Raw genomic sequence first — 10,306 nt, 5'->3', positions numbered from 1 at the left:
CATAGCCTAGGAACACAAATTTAGGGCACCCTAATTACTATGTTCCAACACTGTTATAGTTTTATAAAGTTTTTGTACTTAAAGTCTCTACCTGTTGCAGGGCTTGGCTGCAGTACCCTACCCTCCACTTAGGGGCAGGGCTTCTCCCCCAGAGGCCCTTCAGTACATGCCAGACATCTTGGTTCTGTAGCCTGCTTTTCCACCTTTTCTCCTGTCCCCTCTTCCTGCCACCTCTCTCCTCTTCCCCCTCAGCACAAGCTCCCCTTCCCCCTCCCTTGCTGGTCCCAATAAACCTGCATGTATATAAGATAGCCTCCACTCTTCATTAGCTCTTTCTCTTTCATTTAATTAATCATCTGATGCCCGTGACTCTGGGAAAGTTGAGCCCCACAAGCTGGACTTCTTGGGGCCACTCTCTGCACCTCATAGTGCTCTGCCTACTCTGATCTGATCATCTTCAATGCAATAGAAGATGAGTACTCAGCCCCATGACTGGCAGCAAGGTGACCAACTGCTTCTCCTCCAACCTCCCTCTCTGCCTGAGGCAACTTTGGATTCAGTAAATGCTTTGTCCCCCATCTGCTGCCAAGAGGTGCCAGGTTCCTCTTCTGGAGTTCATGACTCCCACCCCCGGCCCACCCCTGACACTTTTGTGAAGACATGGCCACATGAGAGTAGTCCCTTTGGAACAAAGCCAGGCCTTTGTTCTAAGGTAATCTCCCATTTCAGACATGTCTGTTTGTAGATTAACCTCACCAAAGGTACCTCTTACAGGTTGTTGATTTGGGATGTCACTTCCATAATCTTGCTATTCTGGCAAAGGCTGGGCCATTCTGGGTCTGAAATTGATCCTCAGACACCTCTTGGGTTTCTGTGGAAAATTTCCGAACTATCTGCCCAGTTTTTTGGAAAGCACACTTTCACCCCTCTCCCTCTTCCTCTTCCTTAGGTTGGGTCTGCACACTCAGGTTTAGGTTTCCTCTACCCCATCATGACTCAACCCCACACCCATGCAAGGTCTCAGCAGGTGGGGACAGGCAGTGGTTTGTTCCAGTGGTGAGGCACCAGTATTCCAGTTTTAAATTTCCTATTGCGGGCTGCTTAAAACATGTGGCTGATCACCATGTTGGTTTTGGGATATAGGGGGTGTGGCCGTGGCTTTGTCACCACCTTTTAAGCTTTTGCTGTTCAGTCTGTAAGGATGCAACAGGCTCACCAGCTTATGAACTGTGTCTAGGATCAAAACTTTTCTCTTGATACTAGTTCAAAAGCAAACTTACAGTCATGCTAAATAACTGATTAAGCTTTGCCTAGCCTCTTGTTTTATGTTTTTAAGGTTAAGCCTAGGATGGGTAACTATACAATCAAAGTTTGTTTGACTCAGATGTTTTGAATAGACCAATATTCCTCAAGCCTGTCAGAAAATCTGTAGAAGATTACATTTAAATGCTTAATTAAAGCTTACTGTGACAGAGACTCCAGGTTCTAGTGGTGACCTGGAGGCCTCCAGGAAGATTTGGGCTAAGAACCGATGACTCCACCTGGATATTGTGATACTGGGTAGAACTGCATGAACTATGGACAAACATAACACCAGGAAAATAAGGTCCATCATTCACCCAAAAATTCCTCTTCCATGGAAAGACCTCTCAGATTTACTGGGCCCAGGGCCCTAAGACTGATGCTGCAATGCTGCTCTAGGACTTGTGCCCACAAGAGCCACCGGAGCCTAATGGGAAAGCCAACTAGATAATGGGTAAGCCTCTGTCATATTAATCAACACATAGGAAGCTTGGATTATGCTTCCTGCATTAATTTATCCTTCTCAGGTCTCTGATGGGTTTGAAGATCAGTTTAACAGCAGAAACCAAGGTGTTCCCTTCCCTCTAAAAATGTACAGTTTATGTAAGGTCTGAGTTTCTGATAAAGTGTTTGAGGGTCTGAGAAGGTGTTTTAAGACTGGTGATAAGAAAGTAATTTCAGGTATATAAAAACTCTTCCCCCAACTCTGCTACTGTTTTGTACTATGACTGTTCATAACTTTTATCATTAATCAGATTTTAAATTATCTCCCAAAACAATTTGTCTCTTTTTGTAAACTTAACGAAGATTCTTGTAAGCTTCAGGAGATCCACTGGAATCCAGAGGACAGACTCCAGATAAGTACTGCCAATCAACAGCCTGTTTCCCAGCCTACCTCTTCCTGAGGGTGGAATTCCCCCCCTGGTTTTAGGACTCCCCTCCCCCAGCTACCAAGACTGTGGGCCTAAAAGTTAAACTGCTAAACTTTATCTTCTGTCCCTAATATATATTTTCCAATATCTTGTATCCTAAGAGCTGTATCCAGAACTCAGGTGCTGCAGACTAAATCTTACCAACTGCATCAGCTAGACCTACAGTTTCTTGCCATAGATGGTCTCATAGATCCTGGACAGCAAATAGAACAGCCTACTCTTGGGACTTGGCTAACATTCCAGCTTTTTGCCCCAGCTTCCCCAAATCAATGCTCCCAATGTCAGCTGGAAGTAGCAAGAAAAAAGAAAGTTTCTTTGTCCATTATCCATTTATTATCAATATAAGGCGAGGATGTTAAAGTCTACCTGCCCTCCACCTAAGGGCTGGGCTTCTCTCCCACAGGCTCTTCAGTATATACCAGACATCTTGGTTCCATAGACCCCTTTCCCATCCTTTCTCCCCCTTTACCCTCATTGTGCACTCTCTCTCCATTCCTGCCCCCAGCATGTGCTGTCATTCCCCTTTCCTCCCCCTTGCTGCTCCCAATAAACCTGCATTTATATAATATTGCTTTGCCTTTCTATTAGCTTGTTCTGTTTTATTTCTTCAATCAGTAGCAATACACAGAAAATTACAAATCAAAGCATTTTTCTAATATATGGGTAAAAACCCTTGGTGTGTGTGTGGGGGGGGTTGTAGCAAGCAATGCAAGAGGATCTCTGCTACAGGCCTCAGAAGCTATAGGATGGCACTCTTAGCCTTTGACTTGGTGGAAGCCATGGGTCTGTTAATATAACCCAAAAGGACTTTATCTGCTAATCACAATACTGCTGAGTCAGACAAAGTCATAGGCAATGGATGGCCTTTAAAGGCTCTAAAGAGAGCTCAAGATAATTTGTTTCTTAGCTATAATACTGTAGTTCCCCACAATCATGGACATTCTAACTAGCCAATTAGCTCTGCAGAATCTTTACCATAGATTATTTCTGAAAACTTCATCCTGGAGATCTAGTCTTAGAACTACTACCTTCCCTTAATTTTCCATAGGGTGCTGAGAATATTATCTTACTTCCAGAAGTTGAGTTCTTATATCTGGGAAATAAGGGCATAGGAATCCTGTAGTCTTGTTGGATATTCCTGTGTCCTCATAGCTGGTTTGTCCTCTTAAGAGACAGGCAGGGAGAGTGGCTGTGCCAGATGGCTTCTAATGACTGGATTTTTGAGATGTATCCAAGATGGCTTTGTTGTGACAGTTTTCTTATTACTCCTAAGTATTTCAGGGGAGGGAGACAGCTGGCCAAGCAGTACCTTCTTCCTCTGCTTTGCTAAAATCTACTAATTAATGCTTCTGTAGCATGGAAGACTGCTTGTTTCTGTGTTCAGCTCTGATATGAACTTCTCCTTACAGAAGTCTTGCATAATCAAATGCCATCTCTCAATGCTCAGTTGCTCAAGGACCTTCTTTCTGGGTAAAAACATTTGTGTATAAGAGAATCCGTTCTGGAACCCCTTACCTTAGATATCTGTGCTGAGAAATCCAAAACAATTGAAGGCTATTGTCAATCAGCAAGCAAATGCTTCAGTTTAAACAGGAAAAGCTCCTTCTTTTAGTCTAAATATATAAAAAAGGAAAGAAAAAGAGGAAGGAAGAAAAAGAAATTCATGGCCCCTTAACAGCTCTCTGTAATGCACATTTCTATGTGATTAATGTCTCTAACAGAACATTCTGTGAATGGAGTTAAGAGCCCAAACATGATTTGTTCAGCATAGATTTCTTTTCATAAAAATAAAGGCAAATGTTTTTAAGACTTTGAAGGGCTTTGTGAAAAGCAATATGTTTTAATTTTAGGATTTTTTTTTTTCCTTTTTAATAGGTTCATATGTCTGGTGGAAAAACAGCGACAACAATTTCAAATTGGGTTCAAGGCTGGCAGTGGTTAAATAAAGGAAGAAAAACAAAGGAAGAAAAGGGGAAAACAAAAGAGGAAAAAAGTAAATAAGGGAGGAAAGATAGATGGAAGGAAGGAGAAAGAAACAAATTATATAGAGGTTATCTGTAAATTCTCTGCTTTTACTCCCAATAAAATTTGAGTTTGATGTATCAAAAGAAAATTGCTGATTAAGATGGCAGAAAGGTAATTAATATTACCATTGTGCTTGCCAATAACACCTTCAGAGTGTCTATCCAGTTGAAGATCAGTTTTTTGTTCCTGTTACAGTTCTAACTGCCAAGGGGAGCAGAATTCTCTGAGGTTGTTTAAAAAAAAAAAAAGTAGAGGAGACACAAGGTCCCTGGACCCACAGACAAGCACGCGGGAAACCAGAAATGTTAAGCACAGAGAGCCTTCTCTTCAAGGTGAGAGTTGTTTAATCTGTTTTCTGCCCAGAAGGCTGAGAACAGAGGTGATTAACAGCCTGGTGACCTCTGCACTATCTGTATGGCCAGGCCACCCGAGCTTCCCCAGACTCTTATTTTTATCTCCGTAAATCTATAGAGGTATCCTCCCCAAGACGCTTATCATAAACATTCTTTACCTTCGGCCTGTTTTTTCTAGTTAATCTACCTAATCTATCTTTGTATTTTACAAGAGAACCAATGTAATTGTGCTGGATAGCTTTGTGCCAATTTGATACAAGCTAAAGGTATCTGAAAGGAGGAAACCTCAGCTGAGAAAATGACTCCATAAGTCCTGTCTGTAGGATGTTTTCTGAGTTAGTGGTTGATGAGAGAGGCCCAGCCCATTGTGGGTGGTACCATCCCTCAGCTGGTAGCCCTGGGTTCTAAAATAAAGGCTGAGCAAGTCATCAGGAGCAATCCAGTAAGCAGTGTATTGCTTCCCCCCCTCCCCCGGCCTGTGAATCAGCTTTTGCCTCCAGGATCCAGCCTTGCTTGAGTTTCTGTCCTGATTTCCTCCAATGATCTAGCAGCATGATCCAAATAAAAGCTTTATTCCCAAAGTTACTTTTTGTCATGGTGTTTCACTGAAGTCATAGAAACCTCAACTAAGACAGTAATCTCTTCAACTTTGTTTACACATGGGATTGAGATATCACTAGGTACTTTCCCCCCAAAACAAGTAAATATGTGATCTGAGTAAATATGCCTAAAACTGCCCAGTGTCAGAATCTAGAAGTTTGAACCAACAACCTGCTACTGAGTCCTCTTGATGCAAACTTCCTTCTTGTCTCATACAGACCAATTGTTGGCAATGGTGTTTTCAGAGACCCCACAAAATAGACTGAAGCTTACGTGACTGAAATACTTCACTCAAGGTCAGGAAGGATTTAATCAGGATTCACATTTATTTCTCCTGTTTTCAATTACTTCAGTCCAAGTTCCATGACCCTTTTCTGAAAAGTCCTCCGACTCAGCCATAGTGGGAATCATGTAAATCTGCACTAGTCAACTTTGCTGATAAATAATTGCCAGAAGGTCATAGGTCTTGGGCTCAAAGAGGACATTGTGGTGGAGTATGCATCATTAAAAGATTTATTAAAGGAGTTGTTAATGTCCCAAATAAGCAGACACAGCATGGAAGGAGCTCTGAGCAAAGTTTAGGCCCATTATGGAAGAATTCATACCTTATACATTTCAGATAGAAAAGAAGGTTCTATGACTTGTAAAGATAGGCAGTCCATATTAAAGCTTGAAGTCCGACTGTCTCAGCTCGCTATGAGCAGGGAGGCAGAGTCTATTTGTCTGGGGCAATAATGCATTTTTAACTGTATCAGTGTGAAGGGCTAGAATGTATAAAAACAATTCATTTTATTTCTGGAAGCCAAGTTGTTTTCATTTGGGAAACTGTCATTGTTCAACCAAACTGGAGCAGCTTTATAAACTGTTAGCTAACCATTGTAAATAAGAACAAGAATATGAATGATTTCTTCACACATTGAAGCCAGTGTTCATCAGTGCTATAAAACATTCCTGGTTTAGCCAGAAAAAGAGCGTAGAAGCAGTTACCAAGCAGGGACAGTTTCTGGGGCATCTTTAGGACTTCTGTGAGTTGGCATTTAGCTGCTAATCATGGCGGATATGCATCAGCATCTCTGCTTCACTGTGCTGTCAGTCTAACAATGAATTCCCACTGGGTACATCACAATGTAGCTGGCCCATTGCTGGAGCCTATGATGCCTTTGTCATACTGTTTCCCTTATTCACCTAGGTGGTATGATTCTTCAGTGGGTCCATGACATTTCTATAAATGTGGTATTAATACATCAAATCATTTGGGAAGTTCCAAATTGCCTTTATAACTTCAGCAGTGTTAGGGAAATAGAACATAATCTTACTGAACTTAGGGTCATAGGTGAAGTCAGGTTAGGCCACTCATCCTCAAAAAGGCAATTAAAATTTCCCAAATTAACAGGGAAAGAGATTTAAAAAAAAGGTGAATTAGAGGTAGCCACATTAGGAAAAGGGACAAAAAAAATCCACTGAACTACCCAACCTTAAATCCACCTTGATTGCCCTGAAGTGAGGTTAATTTTAAGTAGAAGACCACACCCATATTTTGTCCCTTATGTAAGGTGATTTCAAAAGTTGTAAATTGATGGAGGATGGTTTTGTGCACTGTGTGTTCAGATGCTGATTTTTGTACCTGTCGGTCTGGTTCAATTCTAGACATGGGCATTGTCATTTCTATGAAGAATCTCCTGTCTCAAGGCTGTGTAAAAATTGTTCTCCATCATCTCTGATTGGTTAATAAAGAGGTGATCAGCCAATAGTTGGGCAGGTGAGGAGAGTAGAGGTAGGACTTCCAATCTCAGTTAGGGGAACCCTGGAAGAAGGTAGAGAATAAGGTGGATGATGAGGAGGTTGCCAAGAGGACAAACATGGAGCAGCTATAGCTAGGGTAAGATTAGATGGCGGGTAATGGAGCACATGGCTGGGAAATAGTCCAGACCAGCATAGCTGGGTTAGAATAGATGAATATCTGCCCAGCTCTTGTGCTTTAAAGCTTATTAATAAATGTAATAGTTCTCCATGTCATCATTTGGGAGCTAGAGCAAACATAGAAAAATTATATTTTATTTTTATAGTATCTTTCCATTTCCCCTTTAGCTAATTTTGGTTTTGTATTTTGTCTTCTCCCTCTCATGAGAGATTCCAGTTTATTGGGGTCCATTATTTCAATAATCTGATATCTAAAATAAGGGGCATAACGTCTCGTCTCTTCAAATCATCCTGTCAGGGCTGTCATAGTTGCATATCAAGCTTTCCTTCCAAAAATCCTCATGGATCATGGTGATTCTTTCACTTTGGTATTAACCTCTTCCCCCCCCCCCCCCAATTACATTTCTGATCTTGGCTTCTCCAACCTTTTCCTTCTTCCCCATGTTGTCTTCTCTGGTGCTCTGCCAATGCCTTACTTGGAGTCTTAGTTCTTCTCTCTGCCAGAATGCTTTTCCTGGTTCCACACATGGGCAGACTTACCCTTCTGTGGCAGAAAGACAAACAGTGCCAGCTATGGACATGGAAAGGGAAAGAAACTACTGCCTACTTGGGAATCTTGTTGAAGTTTCATTGATCAGCTGAAAAATCAAGAATTCCAACACAGGTAATACATTCCTACAACCTTTCCCCATTCCAAGGTAAAAGTGTGTAACTTTCTCGGAATCTCACCATAAACCCCACTTTCAAGGAAAAGATATGCCATAACCGTTTGTCCAGCACTAGCAAACTTTAGCTTCAATTTGTCAGATTATAATTTTCTTAGATCACCTCCAGACCTGCCCTACAATCTCACTTAAGAAAGAAAGAAAGAAAGAAAGAAAGAAAGAAAGAAAGAAAGAAAGAAAGAAAGAAAGAAAAGGAAAGGAGTTTCTCAGCAATCTTTGAAATGTAGCTGTATCCACTAAATGGCCTATGTGGCTAAAGTTAAAACTACTCTCCCTTGAGAAGCCTGTACCTTCTCTTGGGTGTGTCTTGCTCTTTCTCCCAGTGCCACTCTTCTTAATCCCTGTACTTACTATTTATGTTAGAAATGTCTTTTAATATGCCATGACTCTTCTTTGAGAAGCCCACTCCCATGCTCTCAGCTATGTTTTATTCTTTCTCTGAGTACTTTCCTGTTTTTAATAAACCTCAACTTTGCTTCATACTGGCTCATACTGAAATTTGTTTGTTGTTTGTTTGTTTGTTTGTTTTCTATATGGACTCCAAGGATCTGGTTTTGCCAAACAGGGGTTTCTAAAAGGCCAAGGGATGCCCAAGGTTGCTGAAAGCAATGGTGTGGAGCTGTGCCTCTGTCTTTGACACTTTGGTTTTTACCTAGTATCTGCATCATGAAACATCCCTAATAACTCTGTCTTAAACTGAAACATCCTGGGGCTGGAGCAATGACTTTAGTGATGCAGAGTGCTTGCTTCTCTGACAGAGAACTGGAGTTCCTTCCAGCACCCATGTAGAGCAACTGGCAACCACCTGTAATTCCAGCTCTATGGGATCTTATGCCTCTTTCTGGATCCAGCACATAAACAGATAAGCATAAATAAAAATAAATCCTAAAAATAAAAAAAAAACAAAACTGCAACATACAGATGTTCCACAGTTTTCTACCCACTTACAGAGTTTAAAAAGCTTTGACTATGCTGTTTAATTTGTCATTCATGCTTGGTTTTTATTTGATAGACTGTAAGGTCTTTGGCTAGAACTAGCATCATGTAATTTTGGCTTTTTTAATTTTTTTTTAACTGGCTTTTTTCCAGGGTCTGATTTAAATGCTTGGCATGTGATACTCTCCATACATTTTTAGGACATGAGTGAGTACATTCAGGCAGTTCTTTGCAATTCCAGCTACTATCCTTTGTCAGAAATGGAGAGTAAAAAAAATCACTACTAGAGCTTCTTAGCAGTCCAAGTTAGGAAGCCAATGTTCAAAGATGAACATGAAACACCAAAGTTCAAAGGTGAAACTAATGTTCAATGAATCTCACATGGTAGATAAAAGATTGTCATTGGGCATTATGCAGTGACAAGAAATCTGTTTACTTTTTGCTAATCACATCACTGCTTACAGTGCAAACATAATGGTTGCCATTATCACAAACTGTTTGGGATCCTGAGAACTGACTGATTCAGTTCTTGTAGAACTGAGGCTAAATCCCCTGTATGATTTCTTAGTTAAACACAGCTGTATTCCAGAGTATGTTCAGTAGGTAGCCCTTACTGGCCTTTAACTCCATTGCTAGATCTGGCTAGATTCAAATGCGTAAGTGCCTAACTCTCCCGTCCCAGTGCTGGGATTAAGGTGTCCACCTCCATGCCTAGCTGTATTTTACTTTTAACACTAGTAACTTATTTCAGTGCATGTTGGAATGCTAATTATTCTCTTAGGCATCTTAGAATATCTTAATGCTGTAGTTTCAGAATGATTGTATTATGCTACGGCCTGCCTCAAGCCTCACAAACAAGGGCTATGCTAGGAAATATTGTCAAGAGAGAAAAAGGGTTTGACAGGGTAGGATGGGATCTCTGTTTCTCTTAATCCAAATATTACTGTAGCTGAGGCTGAGCAACTGAATCTCAAATGAATAATTGGTACCATGCACATCAAGCCAATCTTCAGTCACTGGTGGAAGAAAGAAAAAGGCTCTCCATGTGTCAGCACAGTGATGAAACTAAGGTCCATTTTCTTCAATAAAATGCTAAGCACAAATTTTGAATTCTTACTCCAGACCCATGCTTCTTACCTACAATGTGAATTCTTAAAATAGATATCAAGGAAGATATTTACATCAATACTGTGCACCCAGCAATAGCCACACCTATTACTGAAGCTCAGCTACAGCTTCAAGCACCTTTCAATGCTCTCAGCTGATATTCAGTATAACCTTGTGTCCAGCTGCATTCTTGAAGAGATGTATTTACACCAGGAAAACAAATCAGAATAAAATTTCTGGACGGAATACAATGAATATTTTTTCATGGATTTGGAAATATGTTTCCACATCTTTCTTCCAAGTAATATAATGCAATACCACCAAAAAGATATTAAAAGTTTATGTTCACGCATTTGCTGCATTGACCACTGAGATGTGAGAGCAAAATGCTGGTGAGTCTCATAAA

The sequence above is a fragment of the Psammomys obesus genome, unplaced genomic scaffold (genome assembly GCF_907164565.1).
Source record: "Psammomys obesus unplaced genomic scaffold, mPsaObe1.curated_primary_1811, whole genome shotgun sequence".
NCBI classification, from domain to species: Eukaryota; Metazoa; Chordata; class Mammalia; order Rodentia; family Muridae; genus Psammomys; species Psammomys obesus.
The sequence above is the reverse complement of the archived record's forward strand: the minus strand, read 5'-3'. Positions refer to the sequence as shown.